We start from the raw sequence: 27,178 nt of genomic DNA on the forward strand, positions 1-27,178 counted from the left end.
GAGTTTAAAAAGTTTGCACTTGGGCATTTTCTTTCATTTTAAGCTCTTTTTCCTCTTTAGATTCGTTCCCTTTGAGACTGAAAGTACTTGCAATGGCCTCAGTAATTCTCCTGTTTTTAGCTCAGTGATGTGTTTGTGTCTATTTAGTGCCAATTAGAGAAAGACTCATCTAAGATGACTCACATTTAGAGAATTATTGACCGAGAGACATTTATCTCGAATTTCTACTACATCTCCAGTTTTTAAACTCGAACAGTCCAATAATCATAATTCAACCTTGGTGTCAGCTGGCTATCACTGACTGCATAAGGAAATATAATTTAAAATATTGCTGTTGATCTGTTCCTCCTCCTTCACCAGTTTTAACAAGTGATACTTATCCTGGCCCCTATTTTGGGGGTGGTGGTGGTGGCCTGCTACACTTTATTCAGATCCTAGGAAGACAAAGATGAGCAGCTTGGCCACAAAGAGCTGATGGCAGTGAGGAGGAGCAGGTTCTTTTTGAGTGGCCCCCATTATCGAGTTACTGCTTCTGCAGGATCATGGACGTCCCACTAGCTCTACACGCATCCTTATAGTCCTTGGACGATTGGAACGGGCCTGCTCTGACTGAACAGACACCTTTAAAATTGTTGAATTCTGACATGTCCTTCCCTTCCTGCAGTGTGTGTGTGCGTGCGTGTGTGTGTGCATGTGTGTGTATGTGTGTGTTGGGGGGGTATGTCCTCCTTTATGCGGTTCTCATCTGGCTTTCAGATCCTTTATTCCTTGTTGGTTTGTTGCACAGAAAACTTGAACTAGAGGAGCTCATCTTCTCTTTGAGAAGCCTACAAGTTATTACATCATTTGGCTACTCCCTTTACAAATTCACAACTTATTATTCCATCCTGCTCAGGCCCACTGCCTGTGTCACAAAAAGTCGGCTGTTCTGGAGTTCAGCTCTTCCTTCCCTCTGCACATGTCTTGAATGACGAACCAAGTATTGAATGCTTGGCCCAGGAAAGTTCGGTATCAGGCAATGAGGTATCCCCAATGAATAACATATGATTTTCTCCTAATGACTCACAGTCCAGGGAACCTCCTAATTCAGAAAAATCCAAAAGAAAATCTTCTGCAAGTTCATAACATTATTTATTATTTAGTTCTTATTTATTGACTTGCTAAACTTTACCAGATGCTTACTTTTCATTGTTATTACTTTATGTCCACCTTTCATTGATAGCCATTTGTAATGAACTGCTTCCTAACAGTTTCAGAAAGATCCCTGCTGGCATAGTGGTTTATACATTGGGCTACTAAGGTCAGCTGTTCAATTCTACCAGCTGTTCTATAAGGAAAAAGTGAGGCTCTCTGTTCCTGTAAAGATTTACAGCCCCAGAAAAAGATATAGACAATTCTACCTTGGCTTACAGGGTTGCTATGTCAAAATAAACAGTGAATTCAGTTTGGTTTTGGTTAGCAGTTTTAGAAAAATAGCTATATTTCTTATTCCAGAATATTAATTTTTATATTTTCACTCAAGTTCCATTCACTCAACTTGTATTCACACCACACACACACACACACACACACACACACACATTCCTACCTTTCTGATATCATCAGTCCTTACCATCAGTCCTTACCCAAAGACTTTAAATCTTTCCTGGAGAATATAACCTCATTTTACTTCCAGAGACTCGCTGATGGCTTCAAACTGTTGACCTTGTGGCTGCAGTAGCTCCATTCTTATCCCATAATATGTTTTATATCATCATGACGACTACAGTTTCTGAGCCCAGGTCCAGGATATGCTGTCTGACAAATGATTGGACATTTCTACATTAAAATTAAATTAAATCTAATATTACTAATCCTTCTTATGGATTTTATACTCAGTGGTTGAGGATATTTAAAGTTTAGCCAAGCTGGGAAACCTGATAATGCAATACATCACATTCATAGCTCTTTCTTCTTGCTCTGATTCACAATTTGATCCTTGGGCCCCTTCTGCCATATCATGCTCTGTCTAAGAAAATTTTCCTTTTGAGGTCAGAGGCCATGCATTATATTCCTTTAAAACATATTTTGGACAAGCAGATGCCAGGTACAGGGTAGGTCTTTGTTGACAGAGCATATAAAGGCAACAATGCCATCAAATCTTATTGTTTATATAAGTTAATAAGTGATTCTTTTCTCACATGTGTTATATTAACTTTAAACAACTTTGCTAGTTTTTGATCGCCCCTGTCACACGTTATCACCAACTTGATGACTTAACACAGCAAATCGTCCAGGGAAAATAGAAATGACTGCTTTCAAGGTTCCAATTCATACTTGCACAGGTGCATTCCAGACAAAACATGTGAAGCTTGTCTGTAATATGCTTGTCCTAGCAAAAGCAAGGCTCCAGAAACATTCGGAATACCAATGGAAATGTTTCAACAAGCTGAGAAAACACTTGTTTATGCCAGGAAATTTTGAAGACAGCTACGTGGCCAACTCACTGGATGACCCATTCCAAAGAAAAGTGACCCAACAGAATTATCAAATTATGGAACAATATCGATGTCACATGCAAGTAAATTTTTGCTGAAGATTATCTAATGGTGTGGCAGTACATTGATAAGGAGCTGCCACAGGGTGAGGCCTGATTCAGAAGAGGCTGTGAAACAAAGATATCATTGTGGATGTCAGATGGATTTTGGCGGAAAGCAGACAATTCCAGAAGTGTATTTACTTATGTTTTATATTCTATGCCAAGGCATTTGGCTGCATGGATAATAAACTATGGATTGCCTTGAGAGGAATGGGGATTCCAGGACCCTTCATTGTGCTCCTGTGCAATGTGAACATGGATAAAGAGGCAGTTGTGCAAAAGAGAAAGGGAATACAGAATAGTTTAAAATCAGGAAAGGTGTTTGTCAGGGTTGTATCCTCTCACCATACGTATTTCAACTGTATGCTGAAGAAATAATCAAAGAATCTGGATCAAATGAAGAAGTCACTGTCAGGTTTAGCAGAAGGCTTAACAACCTTGACAGGCAGATGACACAACCTTGCTTGCGGAAAGATAGCAAGACAGCACTTGCTGATGAAGATCAAGGATTGCATTCTTCAGCATGGACCACAACCCAATGTTAAAGAAGACCAAAATTGCCACAACTAGACCAATAGGTAACACGGTAATAAACGGAGAAAAGAGTGACGTTGTCAAGGATCTGTCTTGCTGGGGATCCACAATCAATGCGCATGACCTCCTGCACAAGACCTATTTAGAGTGCTGAAAAACAGGGATGTTCCTTTGAGGACTAAGGTGTGTTTGATCCAAGCCATGGTCTTTTCAACGGTGTCATATGCTTGCGGAAGTTGGGTATTGAATAAGCCAGACTGAAAAAGAATTTATGCACTTGAATTATGGTCCTGGTAAAGAATATTGAAATTACCATGGACTGTCAAAAGAAAAAAACAAATATGTCTTAAAAGAAGTACAGCCAGAGTGCTCCTTAGAGCAAGGACGGTGAGCCTTCATCTCATTTACATCGAACATGCTGTCAGGAGAGACCAGTACCTGGAGAAAGACATCATGCTTGGAAAAGAGAGGGTCCGCGAAAAGGGGGGAATCGCTCAAGGAGCTGGATTGACCCTGTGCTCAAGCATAGGAACCATTGTGAGGATGGTTCAAGGCCAAGCACACTGTTTCATTCTGGTGTGGAAAGGTTCTGATGGGTTGGCACTGACACTATCATAACTAGCAACAACAAAGTGTCTTGAAAGAAGTAATACTCATTAGAAGCAAGGAAAACTGAAACTTCATATCACATACTTTGAGCATGTTATGAAGAGAGATCAGTCACTGGAAGAAGACATCATGTTTGACAAAGTGGAGGTGGGGTGGAGGGGAGAGGAAAATCTTTGACCAGATGGGATGAGACAGTGTTTGTAACAATGGACTCAAGCATAAGAACAGTTGTAAGGATGGTGCAGAACTGTTGGATCTAGGATTGCTATGAGTCAGAAATGACTTGATGATCCTTAACAACAAAAGCAATAGTGCCACTCAACCGACTTGATGATCCCTAACAACAAAAGCAATACTGCCACTCAACCGACTTGATGATCCCTAACAACAAAAGCAATAGTGCCATTAATATGTCTTCAAAAAAGGTCCACTCAAAACCATGCCTTCCAAGGAGACCTGCTGATCTTGCTAAATTGAAGACTAATAAGTCTCCTCAGCAGGTTTTTGACACTTTTTTGGGGGAGGCGGGAGAGGACTACAATAGGATATTCTTATTACACTTTTCATTTTTCCAACTTTTGAGGCTAAACATCAAATCAAGGTCTCCGTGGTGTTGATTCCACTTGTGAGCCTCTCTTCTAGTTGCTCATCTTGCTGGCAGGCCTTAGCAGTATTTGACATCTTCCTGTGCATGCACGTATGTGTGTGTGTGTGTGTGCATTTTGAAACTCAAAGATGACTAGCTTTGTATCGATTACATTACATTAGATTGTAATAAGGAGAATAAGTAATCTGCTTCACCCAAGGCCAACTGATTATTGGAAGTAAGACCACTAGTGAGAAATAATGTCTGTGGATCTAAGGAGAATTTGAAATTTGGAACAGCTGTTGAGAAGGGCTGGAAATAAAGCTACCTAAGAAAAAAGTTAAAGGAATGCTGTTCATTATTTAGGGCAAATGTTTTATGTCATTACATGACTTTTCTCCATTTGTGCTCAGTAACCTGGAGGAGAAATAAAGAATGTAGATTAGCACTTTTTAAGGTAGAGATGGAAGATTAGGACCCATGCTTAGGGTTTAGAGCTTTTGTAGGGGCAGCGGAGCACATGGGGAAGGAGAGTGAAGCCCAGTTTTGGTGGGAGAATAATTCAGGTGAGCAAAGTCATGGCTAGAGAAACGAGCTGACTATGAGCATGTGCAGCACAACAGGTGATTCATTGGCAGTCTCCAGTGACTACACCGTGGACTTCTGCTTCTTCTCGTGAAACAGGTGCAATGGAAATATGACTGGCCTTGGAAACCCCAAACCTGGAGTGCTTAATTCAGTTCTGTCATGGAAAAGACAATAATATTATATATATTATATTGTTTGGTCAAGTTAGTTCATGCCATTGACCCCAGTTTTCTTCATTAGAAACTGAGATATGAGTAGGATATTGTTTGCAAGGACTTCTAGTTCTAACATCATGGCGCCACAGGCCAGGAGATTTGTCTTACTGGTAAACAAGCCTTTAAAAAATGACATTTCCTTTGCCCTTAGTTTTCCCTTGTGGCACATTACAACGAGGTAAAACTACCTATTCAACAGTGGTGTTGTGGGTCTCTATCTGTTGATGGAAATGAATAGCTTGGTTTGAGGTGGTTTATACTTCATGCAAAACACAAATTCTCACTGGAAAGTAACTCTGGATGATATTGAGCATAAAACTTAGTTTAAATCCCGAGACTTCTCATAGTAGTGAACTTAAAATTGAGGACTATAAGATTAAAACCACAATGCGCTGATATGATCTTCACTTATATGCCTACGGATTTATAATTTCCCTAAAATTCACCATTCTTTCATGTGTAAATTGGTAAGTGAATCTGCCTGCACAGCATCATTTGGAATATTATGGCAAAATAGAAGATAATTATGCACAGTTCCCACTTCTTTAGGATTGATGAGGGCAGAATACATACACATGAAAATGAGTATGAGAAGTGTTGGGGCCTTATTATGTCTCAGGTATCGCTTCAAGCCCAGAAACTCTAGTTGAGCTGTAGAAATAATGAAGAAAGCGAATCTGAGTCTTCACACTGATATATTCTGATCTGAATCACCTGCCTTTCAGATAATGCTCTTTGTTAAGGTCCAAGGATAAATCATACTCTCTCAGAGAATTTTACTGAACATCTAGATCACGTGGTCCAATACAGATGCTACTAACTGGTTATTAAGCTTCAGTAAAATAAAATAAAATGAAATAAAATACCTATTTACTTTTTTGCAGAAGTCATATTTCAAATGCTTAATAGATACATATAGCTAGTGACTGTCATATCGAACTGTGAGAATATAAAATATTTTATAGATATAAGAACCTCCATTGACAGCATTGGCTAGACTCTTGTTAGGTGCTGCCAACACAGTTCTGACTCACAGCAGAATGAAACACCACCTGTCCTGGTGTCATCCTTACAATTGTTCTTATGTTTGGCCCATTGTTACAGCCACTGTGTCAATCTGTTTTGCTGAGAGTCTTCCTTTCCCTCACTGCCCCTTTACTTTACAAAGCATCATGTCCTTTTCTAAGGACTGGTTTCTCCTGATAACATGTCTGTGATAGGTAGATTTACTGTGCCAACCTAACCAATAGGAAAATGTGGGATTAATCTGGTTGCAGTTTGATTGGAGAACAAAGAGATACATGGCTCAGCAAGGCCCGCCCTTCTCTCTCTTGCTCTCTAATGATCAGACCAGCTTGAAGCTGCTTTAGCTAGTTTACTGCTTCAACTTGTGAGCTACACAGCCTGTGGAATAGTCAACCCATGGATCATGTCACTGGAGCTTGAGGTTCCTTCGAGACCTGCTTCGCCATGCTGCTGGTATGTGCATTGCTTGAGCTTGAGGCTGGTGGATCTTGTCATTTTGCATTGCTTGAGCTCAATATTTCATCCAGGCCTGCTTCACTAAGCTCCTGAGCTGCCGACTGTTAGTGACCCACCCTGCTGTTTGCTGCCTCTGGGTTGACTCTGCCTGTATTGCCAGAGGGAAGACTCAGCTGTCTGCTTCCTTTACCTTGGACCCAGCAGACCTCGGGAGTTGAAGGACTTCCAGTATATTGAATGTTCCACAGAAGTGAGTTGAATGGAACCCTCTGTATTGCTGTGTGGACTAATTAGCTGTTATATTCCTTTGTGCTGTATATATCTAACTCTCTCTCTCTCTCTCTGTGTATATGTGTGTATATATATATATATATATATATATATATATATATATATATATATATATATATATATATATATATATATATAATGTGTCCAGGTTTTGTTTCTCTAGAGAACCCTGCATAACACGCTGTCTAAAATATGTGAGATGAAGTATCACCATCTTTGTTTCTAAGGAGCATTCGAAGAAATAATTTTACTTCTTCCAGCACAGATTCATTTGTTCCTTTGGCAGCACGTGTTACTTATGATATTCTTCACCAGCACCACAATTCAAGTGCATTGATTCTTCTTCGGTCTGCTTTATCCAGTGTCCAACTTTCACATGCATATGAGACGATTGAAAATACCATGGCTTGCGTCGGCGCATCTTAGTCCTCAAAGGAATATCCTTGATTATCTACACTTTAGAGGGGTCTTGTGCAGCCGATTTGCCCAATGCAGTGCATCATTTGATTTCTTTGACTGCTGCTTCCATGAGAACTGATTATAAATCCAAGCAAGATGAAGTCCTTGACAACTTCAGTGTTCTGGTTTAACCATGATGTTATCCCTTGGTGCAGTCAGGAGGATTTTGGTCTTCTTTATACTGAGTTTTAATCCATCCTGGAAGCTACAATCCTTGATCTTCAACAGCAAGTGTTTGAAGTCTTTCTTCCTCACTTCCCGCAAGCAAGGTTGCGTCATCTGTATATTGAAGGTTGTTTGTAAACCTTCCTCCAATCCTGGTATCACATTCTTCTTCATATATTTCAGCTTCTCTGATTATTTTCTCAGCATACAGATTGATTGTTAATGAGTATTTAAGCATGTTTTGATGTCATTCTAGAGTTTATCAGATCTGTCATTAGCATTCAATGCCTCAAATCTGCTCTTGCAATGTTCTCAAATTTTAGATGGGATTTACTCAAGTTGTATTTTGGCCCTCGTGGACTTGTTTTAATTTTCTTCAGTTTCTATCTGAGCTCACATATGAGCGGTTGTTGGCTAGTTTCACAGGTGGACCTTGTCCTGGTTTTGACTGCTAATATCGAGTATCTTCAAAGTCTTTCTACACAGCTATAGTCAATTTGATTTCTATATTTTCCACCTAGTGAAATCCTGGTGTACTGCCACCTTTTTGTTATTGTAAAAAGGTATCTGTGATGAAGAAATCATTGGTCTTGCAAAATTCCATCATGCAATCTCAAGCCTAGTTTCTGTCACTATGTCCATGTTCTCCAACTTCAAGTCCTTTCTCTTTCCCACTTTGCACTTCAGTCACAATAATTATCAGTGCATCTTCATTGCTTGTTTGATCAATTTTACAATGAAGACATTTTAAAGTTTTCATTGTTTGCACCACTAGTTTCAGTGGTTGGTGCATAAATTCGAATATTTGTATTGACTGCATGTCCTGGATACAGATAGATATACTACCATAGACAGCATTGCACTTCAAAATAAATCTTCAAATGTCATTTTGGATGATGAATGCAGCACCACTCTCCTTGACCCTGTCATTCTGAGCAAAGTAAATCAGATAATTTTCTGATTCAAAATGGTCAATGCCAGTCCATTTCAGCTCACGAATGTCTAGGATAGCCATCTGTATACATTCCATTTGCTTTTTGATGACTTCCACTTTCTTAGATTCATATTTCCTACACCCCAAGCTCCAATTACATATAGATCTTTGCAGCTGTTCCTTCTCATTTTGACTTGTGCCTCACCAGCAAATGAATGTCCCAAAAGCTTTTCTTCTGAAGGCTGTACTCCATCCATGTCATTATGGTTGGCTGTACTTTGAGAGGCAGTTCTCCTTAAGTCAATTTCGAGTGTCTTCTGACCTGAGAGCCTCATCTTCTATCACTATCTCCATGTTCAACTTCTATTCATAAAGTTTCCAGTATGTGATAATGTTCTCTGGTTATTGATAATGTTGTCAGTGGCTAATTCTTCTCAAACAGGCAAGTTATTTATTTTTAGTAATCTGACCTTAGTCTGTAAACTCTGCTAAAACCTGCTCACTGTGGGTGACCCTGTTGGCAGAGACATCGCTTTCATCCTCACAGCACCACCCAAGCCACCACAGTACAGCAAATTGACAGACAATTGGTGGGACTAGACTCTAGACTTATATAAAACATACTTTCTTTCATAATAGCCATTGTACTTAAATTATCTGTGCTGCCTTTGTCTTCAGTGCTGGATCTTACATTCCATAAAATAAGGATTTTTATCCTGTTAACTATGTCTGGTGTCTGATGCACACTATTTTGAACACTTATCAATGTATGAAAAGAAACTAGTTATCTTCTCTATGCATCAGAAAGTGTTTCTTGGGAAAAAGTAACATTTGGATGAACTTTCCAAGAATAACTAAGAGCTCACGCATGGAAAAGGAATCAAGATTCAGGGCAACCAAGCGGCATATTAAAAGTCACAGTTTCATCAAAAGTTGTTTCAGAAGAAAATCAAGTGACAAATTTATGGCGGTTAGATCAGAGATTGTGACAGGAGGGTGGTCTAGGAGCAGACTTCAGTAGAAAAGGCACAGGTAGACAAGTTAGGGAAGGGTAGTTAGGCAATGACCATCGCTTTTCTTCCCCTTAGGGCAACCAGAAAAGAGTATATGGCAGAAGAATATAAAATATTGTGCACTTCATTATTTATCTCGTGAGTCTAATGGGGAATGTGGAAGAAGACAACGAAGAAAAGAACCTGGGACCGGGGTACATCTCCCCTGCTTTGAGAGCTGGCGTGGCAGAGGAGGAGCTGCAATCGATGTGGAGGGAGAATTGACAGGACCTGCTGGCTTGTTGATGAAGGGGGATGTGGCATGATCAAGAGAGGTAAGAAGCATGTGAGAAGAAAATGGTTTGGGAATGCAATATTAATTTGATGTTACTAAAGGAGATAGAATAGATTAGGAAATTGGCTGGAAATAGAGATGACATAGAGTGACCTGGTTTTAGATATGGTGGAAGCCATAGGCACAGCATAAGCGAACTTTTAGTGTAAGAAAAGATTTTGGTAAGTCAGATGCCAGAGAAAACTAACATTTCAAAGTAAGCAAACAGGATAAAAAGACAATGAGGACAATTGAGAAGGAGCAACAATAGAGTCAAAGAAAGAAGTTCTGCAAAGTCGGAAGTGGTTAATAGAAGTCATGGGAGACTGAAGGTTGGTCGGTCTTAACTAGGGCGTGGCGTTAATAACACCTGCATTCTTTCCACTTGGTTTTGGACAGTCATCAGTGATGCTAAATTAAAGAAGTCTAGCCCCAAATAAACAGGCTATAAAAGGGCTGAACTTCCTTTCTATTTTTCCTTGGTTGACGTTGCTCTCCTGTTCTCTCCTATCGAAAAGAAAATACTATGAAATGCACTTGACTCATAGCAACATATCCATGTGCTTTTATCATGGAATTTTCATAATATGAAAATTATAGAACAATACCTTTAATATCATATAGAAGTAAACTGTTGCTTCAGATCACCCACTAATGGTTGCTGCAGAGATTCAGGTCAGACAGAGAAGAGGGGGCACACAAAGGGAGACCCTGGTGACCTCACGACTACAGACCCACAGTCCGCCTGCTCCTGCACCGCCCGCACGTTGCTGCTCTATTTGAGTTCATTGTTGCAGGCTCGATGTCAACCCATCTTATTATCTTCCTCTTTCGTTCTGACCCTCCAGCATTTCCTCCTCTAATGACGGGTTCCTCCCGACGACATGTCCAAAGTGGGCGAAGCAGTCTTCTGAAGAGCATTATGACTGCATTCTTGGTCTTCTGGGAGTTCGCAGAATTCTCAGTGTTCTTTGTCAACACCATGATTCAAATACATCTGTGTTCTCTGGTGTCCTTTCTCATGGTTAGCTTTGACATGTGTAAGAGGCCACGGAGAAGACCATGGCTTGGAGCAGGCAAAACTTAGTCCTCAGAGGGACATCGTTTTTCTGTAACACCTTGAAGAAGTCTTTAGCATCCGGTTTGCCCAGTACAATATTTTATTTGATTTCTTGACTGCTGCTTCCTTGGACATTGCTGTGGATCCAAGTACAATGAAACTCTTGACAATTTCCATCTTTTCTCATTTTATCATGATGTTGTACATTGATTCAGTTATGAGGAATTTTGTTGCCATATATACTCAAATATAAGCCGAGTTTTTTTTTTCAGTACATTCTTAATGCAGTGTTTGTGGTAAATTTAGGTGCCTCGGCAGATATCCGGGTTGGCTTGTACTCGAATATACACGGTACATTGAGTTGCAACCCATATTAAAGAAAGACGAGTCTTTGACTTCACCAGCAAGTGCTTCAAGTCTTTCTTGCTCGAAAGGAGCAAGGCTGTGTCCTCTTAAGCGTTTGTTAATAAGCTTCCTTTAGTCCTGGCGTCACGTACTTCTTCATCGAGTCCAGCTTCTTGGCGTACTTGCCCAGCATGCAGACTGAATACATATAATGGAATGATGCAGCCATGACCTAGACCTTTTCTAATTTTAAACCATCTATCAGTCCCATATTCTACTGATAGTCCTAAAGTTTTCAGTGGCAGCATGAGTGGGGCTGCTCACCAGAAGCTCAGCAATTCAAAACCACTAGCTGCTCCTCAGAAGAAAGACCGAGCTTTCTACTTCCATGAAGAGTTACAGTCCCGGAGACTCCTAGGGGTGATTCTACCCTGTCCTGTAGAGTTGCTATGATTTGTAATCAACTCAATGGCAGTGATTTTGAGTGAATCCTTCAAAAGTGTACATCCTGCTCTTTCTGCTTAGTCTAGACACTTTGCTGAAGGAAACCTGTTTACTGTGGGAAACCTGCCAACAGTCGAAGTACAGATGCCATAGCTCCCAGTATTGCAGCAACACACCAGCTGCCATAGTACCGCAAACTGCCTTAGTAGTGGCTTCTGTCCACAGAACCTGCCACTATTAGTTTTTTCTTCAATTCTTCTGGCTTGAGAAATACTGACACTGTTGTTCTCTTTAGGCTTGCTAACACTAGGGTTTTCCACACTTTGTTATAATACTTTCCCTGCTTCACTAGCCCTTTGAAGTTGGCTGCTCAGCTCTTTATTCCACCAAATCTTCTTTTCATTTATCTTTGGGCTGTACCAACTTCTTGGTTTTCTTTTGCGATGTATTAGTTTTCAAAAAAATTTTTCATTGTGAAGTAGGTAGGGGTTTCCATTTCTTATCATCATTTCTGAATTCAACAATTAAAAAAAAACTCCTCAGAGCTCCCTGAACTATCCTCCATGATTTATTTTCCTCTTCATCTTCTTGTAGAATATTATTTCCCCTTCACCTTAAGGTACACCGGTGTACACCAGGGCCCAGGGTGGCACGCTGTAGCTCAAGAGCCACATGCAGCTCTTTTGTTCCATACCCAAAACTGAAAAGTTTAAAGGATATTATTCAGATAGTGATGGTTTTGTTTGTTTGTGCAGATATATTTATGGTTCTCAAATAAGTTTTAAGTTGTGTGAGTGACAGGATAGGCTCTTCCATCTCAAAAGTTCGCTGACCCCTGCACTGGCCTACTCCCCTTCCCTCCCTTCCTCTCCCACCCCAGATGACTATCAAAGGCTGTTTCTTTTGGTTTGAAAAACCTTCATATTTAATTTTCGTTGTAATAGGAATCTTGTACACTATTTATGCTTTCATGATTGACTAGCTTTACCCATGCTGTCTTTCACATCTGTCGGGTCACCAGGTGTTTGACAGGTCCATGCTATGCTGTAATGATGCATACTGTCCCATTGTGTGTGTGTGTGTGTGTGTGTGTGCACAGAAGCTCACCCATCCACTTGTTTAGGCTGTTACAGCTTCTTGCTATTGTGAATGGTACGCCATGACCTGGGCTTGTCTACGTCTTCACCTGCCACAGCTCTCGCTTCTTTAGGGTATGTGCCCAGTAAAGGGATTGCTGAGTCATATGGTAGTTCTGGTCTCGGTTGTTTGAGGAAGCGACCTAGTTTTATAGACCCACCAGCAGTGGGACGGAGAGGGTTCCAGTCTTCTCTCTACACCGTCTCCAGTATTTACTCTGTCCTCATTTTGCACTTTGCTCTCAAACACCAGTGTGAGGTGAGAGCTCTTTGTTGTTTGGCTTTGGAGCGTTAGGATGGCAGTGATCTTGAATGTATCTTTATATGTTTGTTGGTTGCTTGGGTATCTTTGTTGAACTGTCTGTTCATGTCCTCTCGCCATTTTTATGCCGGGTTATTAGTCTTTTCCTGGTTGAGTTTCCTGGAGGCTGAGTGATTAGTCCCTTATCTGATGCAGCATTATTGTTTTTTTCCCCAGTCTGTGAGTTCCCTTTTTACTCTTTGGATGAAAATTTAAATCCATGTGTCTTATATTTAGGAGGTTACTGTCATTTAGTTTGTCTTCTGCTGTGTGTGTTTTTCATTATGTTTGGCAGCGAGTGTATCCTACATATTAAGACCAAACTGTGTGCTAATTTTGGATCCTAAATTTGTCCCTATTTTCTTTACAATGATCTTTATAATTCCTGGGTTTACATTTAGGCCTTTAACTCATCCACATGTGTCTTATTTTATTCTTCTGCAAATGGAAATTCAATTTGGTCAGCACTATTTGTTGAAGAGAATTGTGTTCTCATTTAATGTATTTCAGCCCTAAGTTGAAGATCAGTTGTCTGCAACTGGGCTTATTTGGGGGTCTCTGTTCTGTTCCTTTGGTTCTATGTATCTATTGGTATACCCGTGCCGGGCTGTTTTGACTACTGCAGCTCTGTAGTCGGTTTTGAAGTCAGGAGGTGGGAGACCGACACTGTTCTTCTTAGGCAGTACATTGCTTCTCCAGGGTCTCTCTCTTCTCCATTTAAAGTTGGTGAATCATCTTTTTCATTTCATTGAAAATTATGCTGAGATCTGGATGAGAATTTCATTCAATTTGTAGATTTCTTTGGGTCGTGAAGACATTTTCACCATGGTAAGTCTTCCTATACACAGACATGCAATATTCTTTTAGTTATGAATAGAGATTGGCTTCTTGTAATATGTTTTTTTTTTGTTTTCTTTACACAGGCTTTTTGTTGCTCTGCTTAGGTTTATTATTAGGTATTTTATCTTTTGTGTGGCCATTGTGGAGAGCAAGGGGTTCACTCACTTGTCTCTCATGGTTGGGTGCTCCAGGCACTGTTTCAAGTGGCCCGAGAGAGAGAGAGACCGCCTGGCTTGTGGTTGGCGCAGTCAGAGAGCCGAGTGCACTGCTAGCCTTGATCTCATTATCTGAACTCCATCCTCCACTGTCCTGTTGGTACTTAGCTCACTTTTCATTCCTCAGAGACTCAGGTCTTCAGATGTTACTTCTACATCTGTTTTCTCTATGTCTTTGTTGAAGAAAATTATGGAATGCATCCGAGGTAGAAACTTTTACCAGAAACTTTACTTTTTAGCTATTCTAAATCCAGGAGCAAGTTTCCGAGGCAAAATGACATTAGTTTGGGATTTTTCTTTCTTTCCTGATTTTTTAGTCATCTCTTGGTTCTTTGTGTATGATGTCTTTGATGTTATCCCATAACTCTTCTAGTCTTTTGTCATTAATATTCAGTGCATCAGATCAACTTCTGAGTTGGTCTTTAATTCAGATGGCATAACTCAAAGTTATTTTTGGAGACCTACTGGCACTGTGTTGTGATAAGTATTGAACTGAAAAATTGGCTCATGGCAAACTCGCTGGTCAAACTGATCAGCCACTTACTCCTTTGGTGAGAGTCTGCCTGGATAAGTAATTACAGTCTGGCAAACCCTATCTTGTGTTGCTCTTTGCTGAAATCACTTGAATGCAGTGGGCTTGGTGTGGATTTGTAATTTTCTTCAGCTTCAACTTGAAATCCTATAGGAACAATGAATCATCTGTTGTGCAATAAGCCCCTTTCTCTGACAATATCGAGCATTCCCATGGTTTATTTCCACAGATGCAATTACCTTGATACCTGTGAATTCTATCTATTTACAGGAATAGAGAGTTACTACTTTAATATATATTTTGTAGGGGACAATTTAACCTATCACATCACTCAATGAGGTAAGTTTCATGAGTATTTGGCAAGTTATCAACATACAAAAGGCTACAATACCTTGCCATGCACACAAGGGTAAGTTTAGAAATGGAAAGTAACAGCTGAGAACTACCATGAAGTGGGGTTCCTGCTGGTTTGTACCCTTTCTGGCTGCCTGTGCAGAGGACTTGGAGAGCTGTTACCCAGAAAGGGCTTCATTCCTTTCGGAGTGATGTCTTATTTCACAGAGAGCAAGCATTGACCCTGCCTTCCAGCTTCCTGATGGACCCTTGCCCAGTATTGTGCTGTTTGTACCAAAGAGACAGATGTTCTCAGGGGCAAGCAGGACTTGTGAGGACTGCTTCCTGCAATCACTTCTCACTGGTGCTAGGCAGCTCCATTCTCTCCACTCATGCCTCTTGCCTCCTTTTCCTGGGACTACGCTTGTTCTAGGGGTGCCACTGAGTTGATTCCAAATCTTGATGATCCCATGTACATCATAGTAGAACTGCACTTGATCGTCTATTTATCCTTCTGGTAGTAGATAGCTAGGCATTTCTTGCAATGTCTCTCTAGATGAAGTCAAACCATCAACCTTTTGGTTAGTAGCCAAAATGCTTAATTACCTGCAACATCCAGGGACTCCTATAAACCTAGATGGTTAAATATCATTTGTACTTCACGTGGGCACCTTTGTTATTGGTTGTGTGTTTACCGTCATATCAGAAAGGCACTGTTGCACAAGATTCATAACTGGATTTTGGAATCAGATTTAAACGCCATCTCAGTGGTACTATTGGGTAAACACTGGACTGAAAACAGCAAGTCCAAGGTTCAAACCACTAACTACCCCACAAAAGAAAAATGAATCTATCTACATTGGCAGTGGATTTTGGGCTTTTGAACTTGTTTTAGCCTCAAATTCTCATCCATAAAGCAAGGAAGTAACATGTTCAAGAAAATTGGAAAGACAATATGTTTGCAGTAAGTATTTTACAGATTACACTTGGTGGCGCTAACGGTTAAGCAATTGACTACTAGCCAAAATGCCGCTTGTTCAAACCCACCCAGAGCTATCGAGCGATCTGTGTCCAAAAGATCACAGCCTTGGAAACCTTCTGGGCTGTTCAACTCCTCAGTCAAGGTCATTACGAGCCAGAATCTACTTGACAGCAACTGATCAAACAACAACAACTTATAAAATTATTCTTATTTACAGTGTTCTCTGCATCTGACTTTGGAACAACTCCCTCTGGATGCCGAGGGGCCCTGGTGGAAGTAGGACGGCTGGAAGTTATTGGCTCAGGTCCTTGATTCTCCCCAAATTTCTGTGCATGTTTGTTTGATAGGCAAAGTCTGGCTAAACTCTTGATTGAAGGACGCTATATCAGCATTTTTCATGCATCTATGGAGAAATTGGGTTTTACTAATCTGGTCTCTGCCTAATTTATTTCCGTTAATGTCATTGATGCATCTTGTTTGCTGTTGGGCTGGTAAGGAATACACTTGTCTAGAGGGATGGTGGTCTCCCTTGGGGGCTTGTCCATTTGAGTGACTTGGATAACTGGCTTTGTGTTGTTTTTTTTTTCTCATCCAGTAGGTTGTAGAGAAAGCTTGATAAAGCATAAAAGGTGTCTTGAAGCATAGGATCAGAAGTGGAATGGTGTCATTTCTGTGAAATTCTTTTGGCAAAAATAATGTACAAGACAGCCCACTTTCAAAAATGCAACATAGTCCTCCCCTAGCAAGGGGCAACTCTGCAAAATCATATTGCAGAGGACATGCATATAAGGAAGTGTGAATATTTGAGGTCATACCACAGTCTAGCTCACTGTCATCTTGAAATAATCTTCAGCACTAGCCTCTGCTTAACAGTGCTATGCCCTTGTTTCAGTAATTTATGCACAGACTTGATCTATTTAATCCACTACATTCCATCCAAGCACCCAAAATTATGGACGTTTCTTGTGTATTAGCAACTCGTTTCCTGACTGTCATCAGAAGGAACAAAGCAGAGTGCTCTGAAGAGGCCAGGGTGTCTGGTCTTTCCTTCTTTTCCGCTTCTCCCTTACTCCCACTCTTTTTTACACCGACTGAATGTTCTTTGAAACGAGCGATTTTTCATTCTTCCAAGAGCTTAAAGTGAGTGTAGAAGTTTGTTTGTGTGGCAAACATGTGAGTGTGAAACTCAAACTTTTCAACGTTCTTGTTATCCGTGTGTGCGCTAGGGATCACCCCGAGTTAAAGTAATGCACAGCTGTCACTTCATGCTCAGCTTTGAGAAAGAGCCCGTTTTCTCACTCTTGGTCTCCTCTATGGTGCCTATTGTCAATCATTCTTTTTCACCGCGGTGTGGGAGGTTGTAAAAACGTACCCACACCGAGTTTAGCACGTAGGTCTAGACCCAGCCACTGTCTCAGGGCTCACTTTGGAGAGGGACTTTGTGGTCTGCAGGTGTTATGTATGTGTTGGAAGGACAAAGCAGTAAGTAGAGAGGGAAATAAAAAGAAGGAAATGCTGTGGTCACCAAGTGTGAAGAGCACGGTGTACGGTGTACATGTACCAGGGAAACAATGCAAAAGCACACAAGGAGCTTCCTGGAGTGGCTAACCTCGTGAACAGCCATAAGGTTATGAAATGTCATGAAAAATTAGAAGCGTAATTCCTGCACTAAAGAGTTCTGCAGTTATTTTGTAAAGGCAGCCCGTTTAGAATAAGCACTAACTATACAATATAAAGAGATGACTAACGTTACAATTGGGCAGACTGCACAGACAAGAGCAGATTGATTCAGAAGCCCAGGGTGGCTAAGGAAGACTAACAACCATGGCTGTACGGTCTGCTTAATGCATTCTTGCTCAGAAATAGGCGGGATAAAACGTAGGCGACATGCTGGGCTGATCTAGAATGGTCAGGTCTTCAGCATATAGCTCTCAAGCCTAGGACAAAGGAGCCAAGGAGACTATATGTGCTTTATCATTTTATATATATTTACTGATTCATATACTGACTGAAGTTCAAAGTTTGAGACCATAGATAGCATCTAGAAAAGAAATATCCTTGCCATTTGTGTTAGGCTGGGTGGACTAGAGAAACAAAATCCAGTGACCTATATGTGTAAGAAAGAGCTTTATATGAAGTCATTTTATATGAGGAAAAACATCCCAACCCAGTCCAACTGAAGTCCCTGAGTCTGATCCTAGTCCATAAATCCCTCTTCAGACTCATGCAGCCACATGCAATGATGCAGAATTCAGGAAGATCACCGGCCAGTGGGTGCCAAGTCTTGTGGATCCACTGGCAGCAGAAGCATTCTCAGGCCTTTGGCAGGACTCAGAGTGGCTCACCAGCATGAAGATGAAGGCCTAAAGAGGGGTGTGTGTGTTTTCCAGGACCGTCCTTATGAGGAGGGTACTCCCACAAGGAGATATCATCAGGCTGTGATCTGATTGACAGGCTAGACTCCACACCTACACTTTTGTATATCAAGGTGAAATGAAATTATGTAACTACCACACCATTCAATATTTCAAAAACTTAAAAAACCTTCTTCTACCAACTTTCTATTTAACTATTTATAGATTGACAACACTCCAAAGCATATTGTATTGAATATTGACTGGTGATTTGTGTCCTTATTGATACACCCTGAGAGAAAAGGAAATTAAAGGTCCTTGAAAGAAGACAGTAATTTTTCTAGTTATCTTGGAAACATCATCTCAGCTATAAAGCTCTCATTTCACCTCTGAATCAAAATGAACATGGACCATAGCTCTTCCTTTCTTTACATCCTCTGTCAAAGTGAACAGTGGCTGGGACGGAACTCTAATTATGTGGAACCTACTGGGCGTGATTCCCACATTCAAGAAGATCGGTATAAGCACTGTCTTTGAAGCAAATAAGGTGATATTTTGGTTACTAAAGAGGTGGACTGGTTGGCTTACCAATAGCCCTGAAACTGAGTATTAGTCTGGCATTTCCTCCTTTGAAAGGCTGTGAACAAAATTTATTTCCTTGGGATTTCATTCAGTTGCGTAGTCTTGTTTTTGTAACTATGATTATCTTTAGCACTTACTTCTCAATTTAATAACACGAGGCTCAGAGAAACTAAATAACTTGAAATAAGTAGGTTAGTAGCCAAGATTTAGGATTTAGAGTTCATTTTCAACCTTTAGTTCAATGTTTTTTTACCGTAATGTGATGATTTTTTAATTAATAGTTAACTCATCTTTTTATTTGTTTGGTAACTTCCTTTGTGTAAAAAGCCCACGTTACCTTAAATAAATCAATGCCACCAATCTTTGTCCTGTTTATGAGAAATTGGAATAACTCTTAAGTTTTGAGCCTCATCTAAAAAGGTCTAATATAGTTTTATCACCCTCAGTACTCTGGGCTCTTTTAATCCACTATGATGCATTTATGAATTTTCAGATGTTTCAAATAAATCTATGGGAAGGGAAATAGTATTTTAAAATGTAAACAATTTTCTTATTTTCTACTCTTAAAAATATGGGTCTACTGCTGGTTACCATTCGCAACATCTCACTGTGTAGGGAGGTCAGGAGCACTATTCTGTCTGTCTTTCAAAAGGGCTGCAGAGAGGAAAGAATTGGCCAAGGCCATGATGACTCAGACTGGAGGAGAGCCAGGGCCCAAGCAGCCTGCATTTTTGACTTTCAGTGCAGACCAAGACCATGATCCAGATGGGTTACAGGACTATGGCCCTCCCCAAACCAGCACGTATTAGTCAGAAGTGGAAATAATAGTTCAAACTTGAACAGAAAGTGAACTCAAAGATATTGGCAAAGGGCAAGCCAAAGTTGCTCCAAGACATTTTTCTTCAACTTTTTATTTTTAAGTCACAGATAGCAAGTCTAAAAATGGGGGCAAAATCTCTTTCTTGTCTTTTCTCTGTGGCCTGACCTCACATAACACCCTAACCACTCCCCTGTGGGAAGAAGGATTACACTTTCCACTGTCCCCTAGGGTAGATTTTGTTCTTTAAAAGTAAACAAACACTTGAGAAAAAAATTTTTTTTCTCTAATATTAGCTTTGGTCTAGGACCAGAAATGATTTGGCATTAAGTAACTGAACAGGGTGAACAGCATTTGCAACGAACAAAAGAGGAGATGCTCTTTGGACAGAGCCTCTTAGAATCATTAAGTGTGAGGAACCCAAAATAGAACTAACTTTGATCTAGAGACGTATGGCCCACTCATCATTTCCCTTAACTGGGGTCACTCAGTGATGCCAAAGGGGCAGCAGCCTAAATTCCCAGAGGAGAATGACTGTAGGCCTTTTGTTGTGCAATTATGTGCATTAAAAAAAGTCACAAAGAAACAAAAACAACTCGAGGGAGGGCTGCCTTTTGAAATGTCCACAAAGGCACTGCATAGACTGGTGGAGATCCTGCCCCATCCATGATCATATGTCCGTTCCTGAGCGTGCAGCTCAAGTCTCTTTTCTCCTGTGATTCTGGAAAAATTGACACAAGAGCAAGTTAGTTCTTTGCTGAAATGATTCTTTGGTAATGACTCTTCTTACTGTTGGTTCATCTCTGTCAGTCTGTCTGCCTGTGTCAACAAAGCCTGGGTATGTAGGATAGATATTGAAGATTGGAATTCATGTGGTGACGGATCCCTCTTTTTCTAGTGCTCCCCGGAACATAGTTTTTGAAATATGAGCAGAAGATGGGAGTTTAGATGGTTCAGAAGACAGAAATCTCAGGATAAATCACCAAAGCATGAACAGATCTCATTCCAAAAGAATGGGTCAGAAATGTCCCCTCAAAATGTAACAAAGATAGCTTCTATCCAACTGTCCAAGGGACTTGAAAACATTTGTGGGGATAGTCCCATACGTTTTCATGGCATTTGTCAATCAGTGGCTTGAATTCCCCTCCCCATATTTCTATATGCAGTAAGGATTGAAAATAAAAAATTCATTGGTAAAGAAATTTTTTAGTTCTATAAATATATTTGTCTTTCTGAAAAATTATTAAAGACTCTGAAATATGTTTCCCATAGTCCATAGACCTGGCCTGGAAGAATAAATCTCAGAGGTCCTTGCAAAGTTCAGGAGTTTCTGAAAAATCCACAGAGAAGCCTCATGGAAGGAAGAGCTGGGGTCTGGTCAGCGGCCATAAGCAAGAATACCAGTGATTTCAAACCTCTCCCCTCTCTCCCTTTCTCTGTGCCCGGTTTCGTTCTTCACGAGGAGCCAGAGGCAGTCAGTGAGGGGACAGTAGATTAGAGGGCAGAGTGATGGGCTGCTATCCACAAGGCTAGCAGTTCAAACTTGCTAGCTTCTCCATATAGCTTCAGAAACCATACGGGACCGTTCTATTGCCCTGTTGGGTCACTGGGGGCAGGTCAATATAGCGGTGTGTTTCTGTTTGTTTTATTGTGGTTTGGCAGGGATGGGGTGGGTTAAACATTAGTTGATTGCATTCATCAATTTCATCTAGGCAATAGAGAATACAATAAAGGATATGTAAAATAAAAAAATTACACATAATAAATTTTCCTCTGAAGTTCACAAAAGGAAAAAACAAAATGATTGATTAAAAAAGCAAAAAGGGCCACAGCCTTAAGAAAAACCTAGATTCCGTATCTATCAGACCTTCGTCTGAGTGGTTGAAAAAGGAGGGAAAGTAGAAGTGAAACAGACTTAAATTCTTTTGTGACACACAAACTAGCTAAAGACAAATAGTAGGGCTTGGGAGGTGGTTTTTATGCAGCACTGCAGTACCAGATTTTCTAGGTTGCCTGTCCTTCCAACCCCCTATTTCTTAGTGGCAAGTTCCTGTCTGTGTCTCAGTTTCCTCTTCTATGAAATGACAACATGAGGCGTATCATTCATGAATTTCTGTGAGAATTAAGTCAATGAATGCATGCAAAGCACTCAGGACACATAGTTAAAACCATGTTTTAGTTACTAATTTATCTTTTATCACTGTGTTGATATTATTATAAATGTACTTAGCCCAAGAGACCACTTGGATCATTACCTGGTATTACAACATCATAGGGATGCTCCAAATGCATAGGGTTAAACAGTGCCCTGCTTGTATGTTTCAAGAGGAGAACGTCTGCACTATTTTAAGTTTTAATTTTCCTCTTGGGAAATATTATCAAAGCCCTTTTGTATGTGAATTGCTTTTTTCCAACATTTTTACTGGCATCTAATTCACATATTGTATAATTCAAGAGTTCAATCACATCAAGAATGATTGTACCCTCACCACCACAATCAGGATTAAAACATTTTCTTCACTCTTGTGCTCATTGCCATTCGCTCCTCCTTTCCCCCCACCCCTTCCTGCTACACTCCAAGGGACCATTAATCCTAGTGTCTCTATAGGTGTACCTATTCTGCATTTCATATACAGAAAAATATTGTAAAAGAAACAAACAACCACAAACCCGAACAAGAAGAACAAAGTATAATAGATAAAAACCTCAACCGAAAAGAAAGTAGAAAATATTAAACACTAAATGGATCATAAGGAAGATCAAATGATAGGGTGCTAAATTTTAACCTGCGCCTGCAATAATCCACTTTCCAATGCATCTTTCAAGTTAGCAAAGCTGTTCACACCCCTGGTCCATGGTTAGAGAGGATTCACCAGGGGCTTAATCCTCATGTGTTTCTTTTACTAAAAACAAAAAAGAAAAAAGGAAACAGCTTTTAAAATGGGTTTAGAGGGTGATAAAATGATAAAATATTACATTTTTTACCTAATACATCTTCCCATAAACAGCTTTACAATGCTCTCATCTGATAATAGGGCTATTTGCATTCCTCAGCTGTGATTGGAGGGGGCTTACTTGGGACTTAATCCATGTGTATACCCTGTCAATGGATTTTAGGCTTCCACTGTCATCCACAGCCTTCTGCAAACCTGGTACTCACAATTTAAGCTCTGATGCCATTTCATAACTTAGATGATATCATTTACAATCTTCAGATTACATAGGCTGGTTGGCTTTTTCCATGTGGACTTACCTGACACCTCACTTAAATGGCTACTTGTTTGAAAACAGCCTTTAAGATCTCAAACACTATTCTTTCTCATAGCCAAGAACCAGTTCATTTCTTTACCACACTGCTCTAGCATCTGAGATTGAGCATCAAGCAAGGCAATCTCATATAACCCAATTGTTTTAGAAATAAGTGCAAAACCCAAATCCATTCATGCATCTATGGCTTATATATGTCTCTTATTCACCTTAAAGACATCATTGTTGGAAGCAGAAGTGATGCCCCAGGGAGATGATTGATAATGTTCTCTAACAAAAGTCTATTTTTTTGATCCTACCAACTTAATAGACTTTGTACCTCCCCTTAAAAAATATCACCAATGGAAATAGGCCAAAAAAGTTGCAACAAGAATGAAAATCAATGGCAAGGGGAGCATAGGGTCACTGGTGGTGTGGGACCAACAGTAATCTAGCTCAGAGGAATTACTGATGGGAAAATGAAGGGTGAGTGGGGAAGGAAGAAGGTAAAAGGAAACAGAGGAAAGCTCTAGGAAGCAAAGCCATTGATAGAGGTAGAAACATATTTGCGTGCATATGTAAATATATTAACTCATAAAAATGGAGGTATTTATATGGTAATATATTGAGGAAGTAGATGGACTTTGGGTCTATAATCAAGCCCTCCCTCAAGGAAAGAACTCTTTATTCTAATAATCTGGTATTCTGTGATGCTCCCCCTCCAGACATGATCACTGAAGATAAAATGGGTGCACAAGCAAATATGGTAAAGAAAGTTAATGGTGCCTGGATATTAAAAGGCACAGCATCTGTGGTCTTAAAGGTTTGAAGTTAAGCAGGGAAGCAACAAAGCCCACATGGAAGAAGCACACCAGCCTGTGCGATCATGAGATGTCGACAGGATCTGGGAACAGGCATCAGAAGACTCCCAACAAATGATCATATTGTTGAGAATGAGGGAGGTCAGAGTGGGGACCCCAAATCCATCTGTAGACCATTGGACATCCTCTTACAGTGGGATCACAAGGAAGGTATGGGTCAGCTAGTGTGAAGCATAGGATCCAGGAACCTCACAATATTCCTTTGGTTCCTTGAGGCTTCCTGACCCCCAGTATCATGACACCAGCTCTACCCTACAAATCTGGTTAGACCAAAGCATGTATACTGGTACAGACAAGAGCTCTTGATACACAGAAGCCCAAACAGATAAAATCCTCAGGAACCAAAACAGGAGCAGCAATACTAAGAGGGTAGGGGAAGGTGGGGAGAGGGAGAGAAAAGGTCAACCGATCACAATGATCAGCATGTAACACCTCCTCACCCCCAAAGGAAAAGAACAACAGAAACATGAGTGAAGGGAGTCAGCAGTCCATGTAAGATATGAAAATAATAAATTTATAATTTATCAAGGGGTCGTGAGGGTGGGAGCATGAGAGAGGGAGGGAAAAAAGAGGAGCTAATATGAAGGGCTCAAACAGAAAGAAATGTTTGGAAACTGATAATGGCAGCATATGTACAAATGTACTCGATGCAACTGATGTATTGTTATAAGAGCTGTAAGAGCCACTAATAAAATTATTAAAAAATGAAGCACAACCCCCAATAAAATGATTTTTTAAAGCACATATTAAAAAATTACCTGCTTGTTCTTCATGCCTAGCAAAGCCTGTCCTACCAGAATTTTATACTTTACCTGTAGTACTGATCTTGCTCCCTTAGGCTTATTTCTGTTCCCTAAACTCAACTAATATAAAAATATAATCACCTGATTTGAATACCTAAGGAATATCAAAACTGCTGTTCTGAAGTGACATACATTGAAGAGCCCAGAATTCTGTAGAGGGTGGAGTGGGCAGATGGAGAAATTGCCTTCTGAAATATATAGACTCAGATGGAGGACATTTAAAGAACCAATAGCTTCACATTTTGACATTTTTGTTTCGTAAAAGTTTTCATGAAAAAATACTACTACCAACAATCACCTTTATTTCCTACTCATGGCAAGCCCATGCTTTAGAGTAGAATTGTGTTCTACATCGCTATCACTGGCTGCTTTTTAAAGTAGATTGCCAGACCTTTCTGCCCGGACATCTCTGAAATGATTAATCTCCACTTTCAGTTAGCAGTTGAACATGTTAACTGTTCACACCACCCAAGAACTCTGAAAACCAGTTGCCTTTAAGTTGACTCCGACTAATGACAACACCATGTGCACTTATTTTGTCAGGTAGAGGCTGTATCTTTCTCTACTTATTTTAACTTCTGAAATGTCTGGTCACTCAGCTGTGTAGCTTGTAATAACTCCACCTTGCTTCTCATGGTGATTCATAAAGGAGAAGCTAGTTTACATGGTTACATCCGGATCAACATTTCTTCATCCTGGATAGTTTTGATTTTACGAACAAAAACTAGGGTGATCTAACCTAAAGTGATGAATTATGATTAGGAAGAGTGGAACATGTTGCTGTTCCCATAGCCTCACACACCTCGCTTACCTGGTGACCCTTTGTCCTTGGTGCAAAAGTTGACCTTTGTTGCTCGCCCTCTGGCATCCCCTGTGGTGACTGTAGGGGCTACAGCATAGGGAGCCAAATTTATCATGGTCTTCTCCCTTCAAACCTCTGGACTGAAAGGTCTATATTGAAGATTTAGAGAGGAATTGAGAAGCACATTTTCTAAGCCACAGTTCTGGAGGAGTTCATTCCAGAAAGGGAAAATAAGGAGACACTAGGGCAATTATTGAATATATTGAGGCTTTTGACCTGGCACTCATCTGTATTTGATGTGTCTGGCCCGCGGTAGTTGTCAGTAACATCTCAGATTGAAAACTTGTTCAAACATGACTGGGGAATGCCTTTCATTCATTTGATTCTACTTTGTTACACCATCGTACATTTAATGTGCCAATATTTGGCATAATAGAGTCAGAACTATGAGTAAAAGTCTGCTGGGAAATTGGTAATGAAAACACTTTTGTGGGCGATGCAGCAATTTCAGCCACTCAAATCCCACTGCAAACTCCTTTTCCCAGAGACCAGATAAACCAAAGCTGTGCTGTTTGGCACGTACACAGTTCCCCTCGGTCATATTTGCTCTGCTGGCCAGCGCGTGGGTACTACAGCTCCGTGTTGTTTTTCCCTTTGAGAGTAGGTTTTCTTTAAAAGGGAGGGAAGTCAAGAACGATGTTGCTCCCTTTGCATAGACATGCCAGCATGGCTAAGGAAGAACACTTCAAATTTCTCCTGTTGCTGAGTTGTCTGTAGCTGTCCCATCACCGCACAGCTTAGCGGAACACAGCCGGGAGCAGTCGGATTAAATTACATGCATCAGGGTGAAACCTCCCTGCCTGTTGAGATACAGCACGGAAGGAATTTCCTGGCTGAATTGAATCTTGTCTGAAGAGGGAGGAGGGCTGAATGAACTCTTATTCATCATGCTATTAAAATCACAGATAAGTGATTGTTTTAGCGCTAGAAAAATGTGAGTCATCAGTTAAAAAAATAAAGAAGCTTAAAAATAATGTGTACAATTCCTTTAAGTGGGAAAACTTTAATATATCTTTAAGACTTATGAAGGTGCTAGAAGGCTAAATACTATTTGTTATGCATAAAAACTAGACCAGGTGATCAAGGATATCAGCATCCAGTATGGATCACAACTCAATGGAAAGAAAACCAAAATATTCACAACTGGACCAGTAGGTGATATTGTGATAAACAACTGGACCAGTAGGTGATATTGTGATAAACAACTGGACCAGTAGGTGATATTGTGATGAACAACTGGACCAGTAGGTGATATTGTGATGAACAACTGGACCAGTAGGTGATATTGTGATGAACAACTGGACCAGTAGGTGATATTGTGATGAACAGAGAAAAGATGGAAGTTTTCATGGATTGTGTCTTGCTTAGAGCTACAACCAATGCTCATGGAAACAGCAGTTAAGAAATCAAATGACACCCTACTCTACAAATTCTGCCCTAAAAATCTGGCTAGACCAGAGGATGTACACTGGTACAGATAGGAACTGGAAACACAGGGAATCCAGGGAGGATGACCCCTTCAGGAGCAGTGGTGAGAGTGGTGATACCTGGAGGGTGGAGGGAAGGTGGGCTAGAAATGTGGAGGGAAGGTGGGATAGAAATGTGGCGGGAAGGTGGGGTAGAAAGGGGGAACCAATTGCAAGGATCATTCATTCTTTTTGATTGTTGGCAAAGATTT

The 27,178-nt window shown here is 40.4% G+C and overlaps 1 protein-coding gene across 5 annotated transcripts in view; it reads left to right on the plus strand.

The window, feature by feature from the left end:
- IBTK (inhibitor of Bruton tyrosine kinase) overlaps positions 1–27,178 on the plus strand; it is a 459,255-nt gene that overhangs the window by 298,154 nt on the left and 133,923 nt on the right. The window contains exon 32 of one of the 5 annotated variants that reach the window (XR_012785389.1): positions 9,530–9,757. The exons of the other annotated variants lie outside the window; for them this stretch is intronic. The gene's annotated coding sequence lies outside the window, so the exon portion shown is untranslated. Of the gene's footprint in view, positions 1–9,529; positions 9,758–27,178 lie in introns of those variants that run through there. 5 annotated transcript variants of the gene reach the window in all.

The sequence above is a fragment of the Tenrec ecaudatus genome, chromosome 7, assembly GCF_050624435.1.
Source record: "Tenrec ecaudatus isolate mTenEca1 chromosome 7, mTenEca1.hap1, whole genome shotgun sequence".
Classification (NCBI taxonomy): domain Eukaryota; kingdom Metazoa; phylum Chordata; class Mammalia; order Afrosoricida; family Tenrecidae; genus Tenrec; species Tenrec ecaudatus.